At 35.7% G+C, this 18,141-nt stretch overlaps 1 long non-coding RNA gene across 1 annotated transcript in view; it reads right to left on the bottom strand.

Moving 5' to 3' along the window:
• Positions 1–17,933, bottom strand: part of LOC143678923 (uncharacterized) — a 36,645-nt gene extending 18,712 nt beyond the window's left edge. Inside the window, exon 1 of the long non-coding RNA XR_013173478.1 lies at positions 17,824–17,933. This is a non-coding gene — a long non-coding RNA (uncharacterized LOC143678923). The remainder of the gene's footprint in view (positions 1–17,823) is intronic.
• Positions 17,934–18,141: the final 208 nt, after the last annotated feature.

Below are 18,141 nucleotides of genomic sequence, written 5' to 3'. Positions count from 1 at the left end.
GTTTCAAATAGAGAAGAATTTATTACTAGGTGCGCAGCAGGAGAGCAGATGGCCTGTGGGCCCAAAATCTGTCTCACCGTGTTTAGGAGGTTCAAGCTTTTTATGGATTTTAGCAAGGGGAGATGAGGTCATCACAATTTCAAATAGCAAGTTTTAAGCAGAAAGCGAGACAGTGTTATCATTATCATTTCAACAGGAGAACTTAATCAGAATGGAGGGGAGGCAGAGCTATCATTTTAATACTAAAGGTATAAGCCAAATGCAAGGAAGACAAGCTATCTTTTCAGCAGCAGAATCTAACCAATATGATTTACAAATGTAAGGGGCTGGAACTAGTTAATGACTCATGTCAAATTCTTCATTAGTCTTAGAACCTTCGCCCTACAAGAAAATGACCAACGACTGGATAAAGAGAATAACAATTCTTACAGTCATAAAGGCATACGATAAGTGCTTTACAATTATTTCAGATATGGCAGCTGAATTGTAGCTTAGGGATTTCAGGTATTTCCCTGTGTCTACTCAAATATACCAGAAAGCAAAAACAAATATCTGTATAATGATTTAGTAATCAAATTATCCCTTAAATCCTGATTTCTGGGTTACAATTCCTCACCCTCATTTGATAATTATCTGTTTATCTTGCAGGATATTTGAGCGATGACTCTTCTAACTATCTCAAAGCTGGAAAGGGGCATTGTTATTAAAGAGAAGAGGAATGAAATGATGAAAAGTTTAATCGTTACTAGGGGGCAGACGAATGGAACAATGAAAGGTTTCCAAGAATACTATTGGTTGGGGTTTGCCATGCTGAGGCTACTTGTAATATCTTGCTGAAACTTGCAAAAGAATAACCTCCAGAATGACCTCTCAAATCAGTCTGAAATTTCTTAGCCTTTGAAACTCTATTTTTTTCCCCCTCTGGTCAACTAATCAGTGATGCCAGGACCAGGCTCATTCTTGGGACTTCTGCCTCATGATGCCAGGGCCAATTATGTCCCATGCTTCCAGGGCCAATTATGTTTCATGCTGCCAGGGCCAGCCTTATACAACTGGAAATAAGTCCCTTGTGGGGTGGAGGGACAGAGTTTGGCTCAGAGAGAGACCAAATTTGAGTAGCAGCAGAGATTTTCTGGAGATGATGCTTAGGCATTCAGCATAAGTAGGTTTATTTTGCAATTACAGAAAATAAGTTTCATAAAAACAAGCCTCAAGATTGAGGTCTTGGCTTATTAAACTATGAGCCCCTCTTGCTTAAGAAAATTTCGGGAATTCTCCAGGTGAGAAATTTTTCTGTATCCCTCAAGGGACCTTGCAGATAGTCTTTCATTTTCTGCCCAAAATGTTGAAGTGCATCATGGTATAACATTAACTTGTACAGAATATTAAGATTTTATTCCTTATTCTATGTTCTATACCAAATAAAGTTGAATTAGTTTGCTTAAATAAACTGGACAGATTAGTGTGTTACAGAAAATCTAAACTTTGTACAAAATAAACTTTTTTTTTAGCCTCACACAAAACTTAAAGTTTTAAAGTACAGACAATATATATTTTTTTACCTTGCATATTGACTTACCTTAGTTTTAACCAGATCAGTTTCATTGCATCTTCAGAGTTTGATCTTTTTAATTTTTTTTTTTAACAGTTGCTATATGGACTTATGCTGACTTTCATAGCTGGAGAACTAAGTCTGAGTCTTAAGTGTCACACACCTTAAAGTTCCAAGGAATACTAGGTTATACAAAGTGCACAGCATTTCAGAATCTAAAGGTGACAGTTAAAGCTTACAATCTAAGCTCTAATTTTATAAGCATTTTTCAATGGAGCTATTTTTAGAAACAAAAACATTAAACAGTTGTTGCAATAATGGGATATTCACATAGAAGAAGAATGAAATGTGACCCCCACCACACAACACACAAAACAGAAAACAACCAAAATATATATACAGTCATTTTGTATTAACAAATCATTGCAGAGGTTCTGTTCCATTTCACGTTTACACATTTGCCAGAGTTATGTTAATTAACAGATAAAATATAGTTTTTATATCTGTCTTGCATCCCTTTAAAGTCTTTTCTTGTTATAGATGGAACTCTGGCCTACAGCAAACCACATATACTTTTTGAGATGTATTAGAGCAAAGCAGTATAGTTGACAAGTGAATTTGGCTGTTTCTATGATCTGTAGTTTTTTAAAGAATAATTAAAACATGAATAACAACACCATACCATTGCTTAACATCATATAGACTAGTATCAGTATATAACATGGACAGTGAGAACCAATTTTTAGGAATTTTATACAATCTCTAAGTATATGAATAATATTTTACCTATACAAATTTAACCAGCAACAGGACAGAAAATCCTGCTTTTTAAATACTTCCCAAATATCTTCCATGCAAAATGTTAAACTATTTTAGCACCTTACTTTTACACGGTGAAAGAACAAATTATTTGTAACAGTTTTTTACCTTAACAGTGAGCAGATTTGTCTTTTGAAATAGAGGATGACAGGCCAATGTAAACACTAAAAAGGATATTATTCTGATGTATATCTTTGTTTTCTAAACAGATCACTCAAATGATTAAGAAAAAACCTTTTGAAAACAGTATATGAAGGACAAACTAACATTTTTGTAACAGGGAGAAAAGTAAAACTTTAGTTTTTGTATAAATACCCTGGTGTTCTAGTTTGCTAGCTGCTGGAATGCAATAAATACACCAGAAACAGAACAGCTTATAAAAAGGAGTTGTAAATTTACAGTTTTAAGGCCATGAAAATATCCAAATTAAAGCAATTCTATAAAAATGTCCAAATGAAGGCACCAACAATAGGTTACATTCACTGAAGAAAGGTCAATTAAGTTCAGGGTTTCTCTCTCAACTGGAAAGGCACATGGTGATGTCTGCTAGACTTCTCTCCAGGCTTCTTGTTTCATGAAGCTCCCAGGGGCATGTTTCTTTTTCATCTCCAAAGTTCTCTGGCTGTGTAGGCTCTGGTAGTTATCATGACTTTGCTCCTCTTAAAGCTTTTTTCCAAAATGCTTCCTCTTTTAGAGGATTCCAGTAAACTAATCATGACCCACCTGGAATGGGTGGAGGCACATCTCCATCTAATCAAAGGTTAATCCCCTCAATTGGGTAAGTCATGTCTCTGTGGAGATAACCTCATCAAGTTTCCAGCCTATAGCACTGAATAGGGATTAAAAGAAAACCTGTTCCACAAGAGGGGATCAGGATTAAAACATGATTTTTCTAAGGTAAATAAATAATCCTTTCAAACTAGCACACCTGATTTGACACAAAAGCTTTCAGATTTATTAAATTTCGGTCAGCACTGACTATGACAGACATAATTAACTTTCATAAACTCCTTTTTTACAACTCTCTATAGTCATTCAAGTCTTATAGTCAGCAATGGCTATAAAGAACAGAATTCAGCTCCTCCATCTCTTCACTACTTTCTGTATCCATTGAGGGCATGTAATCAGCAATGGCTATAACAAATTAAATTCATTTCTTTAAACATTTTACCATCTTCCATATCCATTCCACCTACAGTTTTTGTTTATCCAGATTGCACATAATCAGAACTAAATTTGACAGAAAATTCATAAAGTTTTTTGAACATGCATACTTCCTTCCAGTAACAGTATTCATGAAGGGAAAAAGAGGCAGAGATACTACGAAATAATGAAATAGGAAGAAATTTATGCTTGGATTTGGAATGCAGCCAAGCATTTATATACTTTATACTCAGAACACACAAATGATTACTTTACAATATGCATAAAATCTCTCAGTCCAATTTAGTGCTACATTCAAAGGTCAGAAAAGCACCAAATTTGAAATATAATCAGTGTTTTGACATTTAAAATATTTTTATCCAGAAAAAAACTCAAATTTTCCACAAAATTATTCCCAAGTGCTAAACAATACCAGGAATATGTTAGTTGACAAAATTAAATTGTGGCTTCTAAAATACAAGTTCAGAGCTCTATTTACTAAATGCTACTTTCTTATTTAAAGGTCTTGCAAGTGTCATCTCTTCTATAAAACCTTCTTAGATCATTCTTTATCTGCTCTATGAGCTATTTTATTCTCATTAGTTCATATCATGGAGACCATATAATAGTTGTCCTTTTGTGTCTGGCTTATTTCACTCAACCTGATGTCCACATTGTCACAAAGTACTTAATTTTAAATTGAGAAAAAGCTGCATACAGTTAAGAAAGCTTAAATGAAGCAAAATAAAATAGCAGAAGAGTATATCCTCAGAATGTTTTTTGTTCTCTCAGGACACGCATTTCTAAAGAAACTATAAACTCTTACCAAACACTGTGGACTATTTGAAATCTATTAAAACTGTTAGGTGCCCTAAGTTTCAAGAACAATAAATGACACTATTCTCTGCCTGCAGCTAGAAGACAGACAGAGCTGAAGACCCAGAAAAGCTTAACTGTAGTTTGGCTAACCATTAGTAAAGGCTGAATTCTCATCTTAGACACCCTCTTCAAAGTTGGGATGGTGATAGGGAATGAGTGGAGCTCTGACATCTGGTATGGGATTATCCACTCAAGACTGAAAAGGCCAGATTTCTTTCAGCCTTCTGTGCACACATGTGGCTCAGCCTCCATTCTCCTCTCCCCTGCTTGGTAAGACGTTCCCCTCTTGTGTGAAGACTATGCAAAAGACTCAAATAAGGCAGTTACCTTACAAACCATTGCTTGACATCCTCAGCATCTGCTCACACATCTTCTCCAGCCCCCAGTCCAATAATTGGGTAAAATTTCATTATCATTCCACTTGTGAAATGCTAAACCTACCAAGCTGTGACTATTAACGCCGCCTTGAATTTTTCTTCAGAGCACCAGACCAAAATATATTTCTCTTAACCAGAATTCTTTATTTTCATGTTCCAGGGGAAGTTCAAACTCAGCACAGTGAACCTAAATTCTTCTTCTCCTTGATGCTTTCCTTAGTAATATTGATCAGACATAACAGAGTACTCCACATTTTAGCACAGATAATTAGAGGGTTACCTATTACTGGGAGTTAATATAGCCCTTTTGCAGTATGCACTTTGAATCCAGACAGCCTGAGTTCAAATCCTACCTCTCATGTCTTTGAAGTTCAGTTTAATCTACTTAATAGCATGATTATGAAAATAAAGTAAAAAGTATATATACATACATGTTTATAACTATAACTAGCACATAATAAATATTCAATAAATATTAGCTACATTTTTATTACTTCAAATGGAAAATTAAAAATTTATGCGGGCAGCGTGCCCGGTGGTCCCCCGGATCTGTCTCTTGCTTCAACAGTGTTTGAATGGAACAGACCTGGGGACTCTCCCCCCACCTCTCCGGCCTCGACCACCCTCCAACTGCATCTCCCGCTGCAACCTCCGGGACCAACTTCTGGACCAGCCCCCGCCTCCGGGACCAGCTAACAGGTTTTTTGTGGTTAGCGTCTCATTGTCGACCAACCATGAGCATCCAGATCTGCCAGAATTATACCGCCAATGCGGAGGCCTCTGTAAACCGCCTGGTCAACAGGTGTCTGCGGGCCTCCTACACCTACCTCTCTCTGGGCTTCTATTTCCACCGCGATGATGCAGCCCTGAAGGGCGTGGAACACTTCTTCCGCGATTTGGCGAAGGAAAAGCGCGAGGGGGCCGAGCATCTCTTGAAGATGCAAAACCAGCGCGGTCGCCGCGCGCTTATTCCAGGACGCGCAGAAGCCGTCCCAAGATGAGTGGGGCACAACCCCGAATGCCATGGAAGCCGCCCTGGTCCTCAAGAAGAGCCTGAATCAGCCCGTTTGGAACTGCATGCCCTGGGTTCTGCCAACTCAGACCCTCATCTCTGTGACTTCCTGGAGAACCATTTCCTAGATGAGGAGGTGAAACTCATCAAGAAGGTGGGTGACCCCCTGACCAACCTCCGCTGGCTGGCCGGCCCGCAGGCCGGGCTGGGCGAGTATCTCTTGGAAAGGCTCGCCCTCAAGCATGACGACTAGGAGCCTCCAGAGCCCAGAGGCCTTTATGGGCCCCCTCTGCATTCCCCTGGCATCCAGGCTTCTGCCTGAGCCCCTCCCTCCAGCCAGGACGCTCTTTTTAACCAGCTGCCCTGCCACCCTCTAACAAGCCTTGGACCAAGTATGAACAACAAAGCTTTTTGCAGCAAAAAAAAAAAAAAAATATGAGAACCCATTATAGTATTTACATTTTACTGTATATTTAACCCTGTTAAATCAATTGCATAATGAAGTAAGAAATTAACTGAGAGCACTTTAATGGTGAAGTGATAGAGGCATTTCCATTAAATACAGGAGATTAATAAATGTCTAGCACTATTACTATTGAACATTTTTTCTAGACGTTCAAGAATTTATGATCAATACAATCCAAACTAAAGAAATGTAATGAAAATAAAAAGAAGCAGAAGTAACCTAACACTACTCGTGGACCATGTGATTATTTATCCAAAAGCAGACAAATAAAAAAATATCTAGAAGAAAAGCAAAGACTTTAGGAAGAAAATAAGATAATCAATTATAAGATTTTTTACATCTTATAATTCGTTTATTTTTTTAAAAATTAAAAAAAAACAATAATAAAGTGAGAACCAAGGTTATAAAATTAGAATGAAGAAAAAAATGGCATTCAGAATCACTAAATGTAAAGTGTCCGGCATAAGCCTAAAAGTGATGTTTATAAAGCACATGAAGAAAATTCCAACAGGCTATTGACAGAAAATATGAAACTTTTCTAAATGGAATTGTATGCCATGTCCCAAATGAGAAAAATGAGTACTTTAAAGGAGTAATTTTTCAAGTCTATAAATTTATTTTAATACCAATCAGAATTACAAAAATATGTTTCAGTACTTGATTAAATGATGCCAGAGTTCATCTATGAAAATAAGTATGTGTACAGAGAGATGTAGAAGAGTTATGCATTGTATCGTGATGAGAAATTGCCCATTATATGTTACCTAGACACTAAAGCTAAAATTTTTAAAACAATGTGATGCTGGCAAAAGTAATTTAACTTCATCAGCAAGAATGGCTTTTTTTAAAGATGTCAGAAAACTGATTAACATGTAAAAAAAATCAAAAGCATAAAACTGTGATGTTAAATAACATTATTTGCAAGTTATGTTTTGAAAGTCAACATTCCAGTGGTAGAATGCGCGCCTTCCATGCGGGAGACCTGGGTTCAGTTCCTGGACCATGCACATAAAAAAAAAATTAAAACTCAATGTTCAAATTATACAGAATTTCTATTTAAGTTGATCATAAAGTGTTCATATTAGATGGTGGTGATGGCAGCACAAGTTTGTTAACTAACAGCACTGAAACATGTATTTGAATGTGATTATAAGGGGAAAATTTAGGTCGCATATATGTTATGATAAAAATTAGAAAATTGAAAAAAATATAGGCCAGTATAAAACCAACAGCGAACCCTCTTATAAGTGATAGATTACAGTTAAAAGAACAATTATATAATTTGCATTCGTGAATTGTAACAAATATACCACACTAATGCAAGCTGTTAATAATGGAGCAGTATATGGGAGCTTTGTATTTTATACAGGCTTTTTCTGTAAACCTACAATTTCTCTAATAAAAAAAAAGTCAACACTTAACAGGTGGTAAAGAATTCTTAAAAATCAATAAGAAACAGGCAAACACCCAAGCAGTATTTCTAAGTGATTTACAAATATCCACTCCCATACTCACGTGCCAATGCTAAGATGAAAATGTTAAACATAAACTGGGAAAGTGTGAGGATGTTGCTATTTCTTGATAGTACTGAGATGAGTACCAGTTGTAGTCAACTTTCTAGAGGGAAGTTTGGAAGTATCTGCTGTAACAGGAGCAAACACTAATCCTCAGAACCAAAAGGGACTGATTTGTTTAGTTTATGACATTTTCCTTAATTTAAATGACAAAATGCAGATCTACATTCATATGTATAGAATGCTTTCATATTATATTCTAAATGAAAGCTTCATAATGGCAAAGGATGAGCATGATATAGTTTCATTTCTGTTTGTGGAATAAACAACATGCACAGAGAGAAGACCGTATAAAACTTCATCAGAATTCTAACGTTATTTATCTCTGGGTAGTGGGATCATCATTATTTATTCTATCTTTATGTTTTTATCTTTATTTTATACTTCATATTTATTTGTCTTTTCTTATTAGTTTTGTAAATTGGACACGTGGTACATGGATTCATATAATCATATAACAAATTGCATTTTTTTTGCATTTAAAAGTATTGATTCAGTCACTCTTGCATATCCTTCATTGTACTTAAAGTCTGTAGTTAAAGAATTCCTTCTTTATTATTATGGATATATATTTACACAGAATGGTCACATTCACTGGTAGTTCAGACAACTTTAAATACTACATTTATAGAAAACCCATAATTAGGATATCTAGCTTGAGGTTACTAAAAGACTTTTTTTTTTTTCATTAAAAGACTGATATAAGGGCAGGCCACAGTGGCTCAGCAGGCAGAGTTCTTACCTGCCACACTGGAGACCCGGGTTCGATTCCCGGTGCTTGCCCATGCAAAAAAAAAAAAAAAAAAAAAAAACACTGATATTAAAATGCAAGACTCAGAATTCTGATCCTAGTAGAATTTCTTTTAAAAAAAGGTTAAAAAAAAAAGTAAACAATGCTATTTAAACATAGTGCCTCAGAGAGCCGCTGCTAGAGGTACCACCCAGATAACCTCCACGCTAGCAGTGTCGTCATAGCTTTCTGGTAGTGGTTTGAATCAGTCTATAGTACACAATATCCAGACACTTCCTTGGATAATGTTAACTTTAACTTATATAGATTAAATTTTTCTCCTCCTAATGCAACATTTTAAAATGTTTTTCCAAAAAAATTCTCCATCCCTTCTGTCATATATTAGCTTACTTTTTACACTTAGCATGTGATTTGTTCACTATAGGGAAAAATGAAAAATGAAGAAAAAAAGGACAACCATGGTGTCCCGTGCAGATCCCTTTGGATCACTCTCTTAGCTCAGAGCTCTTCTGCCAGCTTCTGTAGGCTTTGCAGCAAAGAGTTCACATTGGAAAATTTCTTCACATGATTGCCCTTGATAACTGGAGCTGCTTTGTAAGAAAACTATAAATGCTTGGGAACTTTCAAAACCATCTTCATAGCCCAGAGCGGTTACAGCCAATTACAGACTGGTTGGGGATTATAAAACTCAGTTCTGTTTTCCTCTAGGCAGGATAAGCTGTTGGGTATAATTTACCTTCCAGAGATCCCTGAGGGATAAGCTGAGTGTGGAAGTTGACTTGAAATTGGAATTTGTTTAGCATCTTCTCTCACTCATTAAAAGAATACATTGAATAAAAATAAGTACAACTTCAAGCAAAATAATTCCATACTATATATCTAATAAAATGCTCTCTAAGAACGATCTTTCAATTTAATCTAGGGAATTTTTTTTTGCCACACTTTAGCAATAGAAGGTATGCATGCAACTATTCCCCTGTTCTGCGGGGTTTCTGTTTACATCTTCAGAGCATGCAGAACCTACGATTATTGACATGTCTTTGTACTTTGTACTTTGTTTTCTTATCTTTTTTTTGTTTTTCCATATCCATAGTTCTTACATGCAAATAAAATGTTTGCTCTAAAGTTAGTGTCTTATATGATTGTGCTGAAGAAATAAACTTTCATTAAAGTATATAAATAAACAGATATTCTTATTTTGAATTATGTGTTCATTTTTACCCTCATTATTTTTGAGAAATATAAATATTTTTATTTTATTTGCTTTCCTTTCTGCTTCAACTGGATTGAACACATTTAATTCTTATTCTTTTGGCATGAAATAACCACACTAGTCAGCATGTTCAGATGCTTCGAAAGTCTCATCAATTTAAATGCTATTGCTTTAAACATTTGATGACTGTACATACAGCTGTATGAAAACTAAAAGAAACTTGAAAAACAATACTCAGTAGTTAAAAGTTTTACTCTGAAAAAGGAAACCCTGACTTTTTGATGATTATTTTACACATTTGGCAAATACTCAAGAGCATTTGTAGAAGCAAAAAAGTCTATGGCTTCTAACATGTTCCTCTATCTCAAATATTAAAAACAAAATGTTTTTAAAGTAAGATATGTTTCAAGCGTGATCTTCATCCCATATGTTAATGGTGAACTACCATTACGTAAAATGTCATGAAATTCATTAAGGAGATAATAGATCTGTTCAAAGGTTGTAAAGCATTGTGTGTGTGAAGCATGCTCCAAACTTTAGTGCTTACTCTAACCTGAAGGATTATGGGTAAATTGTATAATCTCTCTAGTCTCAATTTTCATATAGTAGTGCTAAAAAATAGTACCAGTATTACAGCATTTGTGTTAGGTATTTATCCATGTTCTACAGTGCTTTCTCTTCATTACATCATAAGTAGCATTTTGTAAACATAAACTGGGCAGAATAAGAGAAATATTAACCAAATATTTACACTCATGCTTGTATTTGCCCTTATTTGTTCATTTATTCCAGAAGTGTTATTGAGTGTATACTACAACAGGACCTTGTTGTAACTGAATTCAACTGTGAAGATCCAAGCCAGACCCTCCCTACCATATCAGAATGAGTTTCTGTATGTAGCTTCCTACAATGACCAGGACAGAAATTAAAGGTCATCAGAGGAGAGGGGAAAGAATGTACAGATGATATCCTAAACAAAGCATGAAAACTACCCCCTTTGATTACTGTTGATAACAAACTTCCAGGCCCCTTTGTCACAAGACCTTGCTGAAACTCTTGTCACGCCCTTCTTCTAAACCCTTGTAAACTGTCCCTTGCACTCCCCACCCTTTGTGGAATGCTGACTTCCATTTACCAGCCAGCCAACGTTGGAAACAATCTTCTGTTCATACGTCCCAATAAAATCCATGTCTAACCTCTGCCTAGCATGTTCCTCGGTTTTAGGGCTGACCAGACCCAAGATTTCTAAAAGCTGGTTTGGACATCAACACACACAAATTCAGGTATACTCAATTGGCAATCTAAAAAAATAAAATTGGAAAGAAAGAATGAAAATTTTTAAAAATTATTTATACGCTTAATTTTGTTTACTTATTGTTCCTAGTGTGCTGATTTGCCTTATTAATAAAAAATATATATGGTTGTTATATTCATATAAGAAACACTTTTTAAATAATGGAGTTCACCATTGTGCCTGACAAATAAAGAGCCAGGAAGCACAGAAGTCTCTTTGTCCCCCTTTTCCCAGGATGCTCTACGATGGTGCCCTGGCTTCTAGATCTTCAGAACAGGAATTTTGAACAGTTTTTGCTTGTCCATTATCTGTTTTTGGAGGAGTGATTCTTGTAGCGTCTTACCTCACCATCTTCTCCAGAAGTCCTCAGGACATTTTTAAGCAATAAAACTATGTTTAAAGTGTATACAGAATCCTAAAATGAATGCATTTCCCTATTGGTTCACTGCGCTAAAACACTTACACTATAGATTATCTTACTTAAACCCCAGCACAGCCCTGTGAACAGGGACATTTCAGATAACGCTGCTCTTCAACCTACCTCCCTGACCATCAATCTCCACCTTTCATTTCTCAGTCCATCACCGTTAGATATTCAAATGGCGAAAATCATGGCAGTTCTCAAGAATTAGCAAAGACAGTTGGGAAGATATTGTCCTAGTTTTCTAAACTACCAAAAGCAGATATCAGAAAATGTGTTGGCTTTAACTATGGGAATTTAATAGCTTACAAACTTACAGTTTTGAGACTAAGAAAAATGTCCAAATCAAAGCATTGTCAAGCCATGCTTTTAATGATCCTGGACCCTACTCTATCACAGGGCTGAGCACATGGTGACTTCTGCTGGTCTCCCTCTTCTTTTCCAAGTTTCCTTGCTTTCAGCCTCTTGCTTCTGTAATTTTCTCTCCATCTTGAATTTTATTTTATTTATTTATTAATTTTTGGCATGGGCAAGCTCCAGGAATCGAACTCAGATCTCTCCATGGCAGATGAGAATTCTGCCACTGAGCCACTGTTGCACCGCCCTTCCCATCTGAATTTCATTCCTTTTTAAAGGACTCCTGTAAAAGAGATTAAGACTCACGCTGAATGAGGTGAGCCCCAACTTAAATTAAGATTTTATTCAGCTAAAGATCCTATTTACAATGTGTCCACACCCACGGGAAGCCATTAATTTTAAGTACATATTTTACTGGGAAACATTCAGTTTCAAGCCATCACAGATATCAAAGTCCAATTCTCTCATTTACAGATTATGAGAATTTGACCACTTTTGATAATAAAGGATCCACCCAAATTCAGAAAATATATTCAGATTGTCAAATCTTATATATAGTTTTTTATAGTTATGCATCACATATTTATAGTGCTTTCCATCTTTAATTTTAACCATTCCTTTTAATAGCATTGTTAACAAACAATAGTGCTTTTTCCTATTGAAAATTTACCATTTCAAATGGAGGTTGCTTATTTTAGAGGAAGAAAATAAATGTTTACATTGTTTAAAGTAATTTTGCATGAAAAACACAGCTAATGGGTTCTAAAAGCTATGGGTCTTACATAAACTACAATCTCCTAGAGAAACTGTAATTCATTAACATCATAGGGTGATTGTAAATTCAGAACAAGAAAAAGATCAATTCCTTTGTGTGCCCTTTTAGTTGCTGTAGTTTTTACTTATTTTTACCCTTTTGTGTTTTCTTATTTCGTGAAGTTATTTTGCAATTTGTTAAATTTAAGCTTATTGTTTGAGACGGTTTACACACATATATCAACTGAATTACAGTCCTGGAAATTTTCCTACTTTAAATCATATTGTATTATTAACAAGAGAGATAGGCTAACAAGAGAACTATTTAATACCTAGCATAGTTAATTCATTTTCTCTTAAACAAAATTATACTAGATAAGGTATAACTGTTTATGATGATTGCTTATTTTAAATGTATGAGTTTTGATTTCCCACTTTATTTGTATTTACATTAAATTAAATTTGCAGGCTATTGTTTGATTGGTATATTTCTATTTTCAATTACATATTACAATTTTTACATTTGCTTTTATTTAGTACTTTGATATCTTTGAGGAAATTTTATGCCCCTTTTATATGGGTAGGTTATGAGAAACAAATTATTTTAGAAACAATCTTTTGCTCCTCTATCACTTGTTCAGCAATAATCTCATTAAAGCAATCCCACAGTTTGTAATAGTACATCAATGCCGTCTTACTAATAAGGATCTAAAGCATTCATTTTAATTTTGAAAAAAAAAAAGAGTTTAAAAAATTAATCTGATGTTACATATGGGGCACTTTTATGCAAGTATCCAACTAGCAGCAACTGTCAGCTGAGAGAGTAAGGAAACAATATTCAGCACAAACTGGAACATCAATGATGTAAAAAAACTAAAGGCAATACAATGAAAAGGTCTAAAGCAACTCAAGAGGGTTTGTTTTCAATATCATTTTAAAGTTCAATGTACCTCAGCGTGTGTATGAATTTATTTCACAAATAGCCCGTTTTAAGTGAAACATATTTTTGTGAATTGTTAAATATGACATTTTCAACCATTCTGCAAAAGTAGAAATTGCTCACTAGGGATGGAAGTCTTTGGTAAATTAAAGATTAGAAATTGATATTTTGAGAAACGGAACTTCGATGAATGTCCTTGGAACAAAAGTTTGGAGATGTCCAAGAACTCTTCTTCCCATGAAATAAGAAGCTAAAAAAACTTCTAAACCACATTTCCCCTATCTTCGGTGGCACACATATTTAAGCAGCTTTTCTCATTTATTTCTAGGAAGTAGGTCATCTAAATTATGCACATACTCTATCTTCCTGCAGCAGTAAACATGCTGTTCTAATCACCTTTGATTGCTTAAATTTGCTGAAAAGAGATTATTCCCTTTCATTTACCACACACCATTTCTGGTCTCTGTGTGTTTTTATTACTTAGCTCACTATTTAAAATATTGACTTTTATTAATGAATTAACATTCCGGATTAACAACGTCATGAAATTTATACTATCAAACTCCTCTCAATTACTGAGTAGGTAAAAATTGGACTGTATATATACAAAGTTATTATGATAAAATAAAATTGTGATTAAATTATAATGCTTAAAATGATCATCTCTACAATATTAATAATCTAGAGGTCAGAAAGGATAAATGAAAAATGTGAGTTAAATAGCTAATTATACTATGGACAACTATGCAGTCATTATATATAATATTTAAATGTAATTTGAAGCCAAGTAATTAATTATACACTTTATAGACTCTATGCTTTGAAGTACTTGAAGATACAACATGTATTGGGGAAAAATTGGAACGAATCATGTAAAAAGATTATGGTCATTCACCAGTGAATGGTGAAATCACGAATGGTTTTTATGTTTCTTGATACATTATTTCATATTTCTTGATACAATATAAAAGTATTGCGGATATATGATTCTTTGATAACCAATCAGAAGTCAAAAGGTTTTAGAAACAATGAAAAAGAGTTTTTATACATTCAATAAATACAACTAAATCAATGCATTAATTGCCTTTAAATATCATCTATAGGATGTGAATCTCTGCTTGTATTCATTCTCTGATTTCCAGATCTATATATCCAAACTTCAGTTTGGCATTTCTGTTTGAATATTTAATAGTCATCCAACTTGTAACAAATGCAAAATTGAGTTCTTAATACCTATCCATAGATAAGTTTATCTTGTATTCTTGCCCATCTCAGTAATGTTAGCTCCATTCTTCTTGTTGCTCAAGCCCAGAACCTTGTGGTCACTTTTGTTTCTACAATTTTCTCATATTTTTTCATTCACCTTATCAGCAAATTTTCATGGCTCAGTGTTCAAACTATAATTTAGAATATGAAAATTCCATACCACCCACTCTGCCGCCATGGATTATCACAAAATCTTCAAAATCTTCAGTTGCTTCTGCCCTTGCTCCCTTTAGTCTAATCTGAACAGTGTAGCCAGAGTGCTGACATAATGTGTAGGTCAGATCAGAGCAGCGCTGTTCAGCACCTCACAACATCTAAACATGACCCTTGATAATATAAATCCAAGTACCTACTATGATCCACAAGATACTACATAAATCTGACTTCTTAGTCATTGTTAGGCTACCCCCTGCCCCAGTGAATTAACTGACCCTTAGCAAACACTTCAAGCAGCTACCTCCACCCATAATTTTCAAGAGGCCCCTTACAAAGTGAATCTTGCCCCAGGTAATGTGACAGTCCCATGATTCTCCTGCACCTCCCCTCTGGCAGCTGCATTCCTGCAAGAGCTCTCCTTTTCCAACCTCTATCCACCAGCAGTTACAGCCCTGCATGGCAACTATAATCTTGCAATAGCCCTCCTTATCCAACGTCCTCTCTTTGGAAGTTACAGCCCTGGCAGCTGCAAACTTGCAATAACTCCCCACTTAGCCTGCCAACTTCTCACTCCCAAGCTATTCAATGAAAATTGACCACCTCCTGGTCCCTGCCAACCATTTTATATAAGCTGTATGCCTTCCCCTGCTCAGGACTGTCACCACATAGCTTCACCACTAAGCTCTTTTGATTGAGTTTTGAATTCTTCTCCCTCCTGGTCAAGAAACCTATCATTTTGGTGCAAAAACCCAGGCTGAAGTTTGCCTGACTTCAGCACCAACACTGACAAATCATCCTCAAGCTAAGGAGAATGCTCTCCTCTTTTCTGACACTCTCTTTCTAGGGGAAAGTTGCCTCTGCTGGGTCCAAGACCCTAAGCTCTGGACTTAAAACTTTCAGGAGGGGTGTCTTCTTGATTATTCCTAAGTCATTTCACTGGGCTTAAAACTATCAGGAGGGAATGCCCACTTGATTGTTTTTAAATAATTTCTCTGGGCTTAAAACTCACAGGAGGGGACACCCTCTTGTTTATTTCTAAGTAATCTAAAAGCAAGAGTTTCTCTTTACCCCATCCGCTATCATGGAAAATGGGCAGTCCTTAGATTTACTGCTGATTTAAGACCTAAAAGGTTAATTTTTGCAATACTGCCTAGCCACAGAATCAGGTCAGTTTGACCAAAAAACAAAACCCTTGACCCACAAATTCTACTAAACCATCACAATTATCGTCAGTGTCTCAGCAAGTGGCGTGAAGTCCCATATATCCAGGCCTTCTTGGGTTGGGTAGGTACCTCTCTCTCTCTCTCTCTCTCTCTCTCTCTCTCTCTCTCTCTCTCTCTCTCTCTCTCTCTGCCAAACATGTTCTACATATTAAGTCCTTCTCCATTCCCCTCTCCTGAACAAATTAGTTCTGAACCCAGTGTTCCTTCTTCTCCCCCTTCCAGTCCATCCTTTAATTCCACCAAAAATCTTCTCTTTAACTCCCCTCCCCCTCCTCTCCCAGTCGAGCTACAGCCGCTGTTGAAACACAGCCAGAAGATAAAACCTCTATCTCCAGAGCAAAATATAAATAGCCTTGAAATATGAGTAACTAAGTAAAGTCTAATAAAATTTCATTAGGTAAAAGAAAAATCTTAAAAAATATGGAAAAGTTTTCCCGGATTTAAGCTTGGGACAAATTAAACAATTGCAGTAGATTTTCCAGAACTTGATAATTGATGTACTTTTTTAAATGTTTATAATTTTAAGATATTATGAAAACAAACATTTTTTTCAACCTCTGATAAAGAAAGTTTATGGTAAACTTTAAATTAGACAAATACATATTTATTCTGTTTGGCTGTGTTCTCCCCAAATTTATACCAGTTTACTCATAAAATAAGCTAGCCTAAAGTAATATTGAATTGTATTAAAAGATGTTTATGTTGTCCAAAATTAAAGTTTTCTGTATCACACTATCTAATTTAATCTGTCTAGTTAGTTAATTTAAACAACCTAATTCAGCCTTATTTAATACAGAACCTGTAATAAGGAATGAATTCTTAATATGCTGTAAAAATTAATATTATGCAGTGATGCATTCCAGAATATTTTGGGTAGAAAATGGAAAAATGTTTGCAAAGTCCCTTGTGGGACTGGGAAAAATAGAAATATTAAACTTCCCATGTGGGGAATATCTGACATTTTCTTAAGCGAGAGGGGCCCCCAATTTAATAAGCCAACCCACAATTTTGAGGCCTGCCCTTATGAAATTTATTTCTATAACAGCAAACTGAATCTACTTATGATTAGTGCCTAAGAGTCATCTCCAGAGAATCTCTGCTGCTGCCTAAATGTGATCTCTTTCTAAGCCAAACTCTGAACTCCCCCTCAATGTGGGACATGATTTTCAGGGGTGGAATTCTGGCCTTGGAATCATGGATTAATTAATCAAAAGTGGGGAAAGAAATAGAGTTTCAATGGCTGAGATTTCAAATTGAGTCAAGAGGTCATTCTAGAGGTTACTCTTATACTGATTTCATCCAGATATTGCAAACTGCCACAATACGGTAACCCGCAACCAACAGTGCTCCTGAAAACCCTAAAAAATATCCTGTGCTCTGTAAAAGTTTACTTATTAGTTTGCTTTCCAGAAACTTGAAACCACCAGATTGTTCCAATACCACAGAAACTCTAAACCCAGAAATACTGGACTTTCCAAGAACAACCACCAAAGTTTATCAGATCATCCCTTTCGCCCCTTAATAACAATGCCCCTTTTCAGCTTTGAAGCAGTTACAGAGTTGTCACCCAGATATCCCTCCCATTTTTAGGTTCTGTCTCTTAAAACTTTTAACCAGATTTACTCACAAAACCATCCAAAAGATGACAAATCAGGCTGTCAGCAACATGTAACTCCTCCAGCAAAAACATCAGTACTAGCCACTGAGCTGTGACAAAACAGGGATAGCTCTATCCCCACCCCCCACCAGCTAGAAACAGATATAGAAAACAGACCTTTGCCCTCAGCATCCCAAGAAAATTAAAATAAAGGGGCTGGAATATTAGGCTGTCCCCTCCCCCCATGAAGTAATCGACCCTTACAAACATTCCAAGAAACTCCCCCGATCCATAACTTCCAGGATGTCCCTTGCAAAATCAAACCTGCCCCAGCTCATCTGATAATCC

The sequence above is a fragment of the Tamandua tetradactyla genome, chromosome 4, assembly GCF_023851605.1.
Source record: "Tamandua tetradactyla isolate mTamTet1 chromosome 4, mTamTet1.pri, whole genome shotgun sequence".
Lineage (NCBI taxonomy): Eukaryota > Metazoa > Chordata > Mammalia > Pilosa > Myrmecophagidae > Tamandua > Tamandua tetradactyla.
The sequence above is the reverse complement of the archived record's forward strand: the minus strand, read 5'-3'. Positions and strand labels throughout refer to the sequence as shown.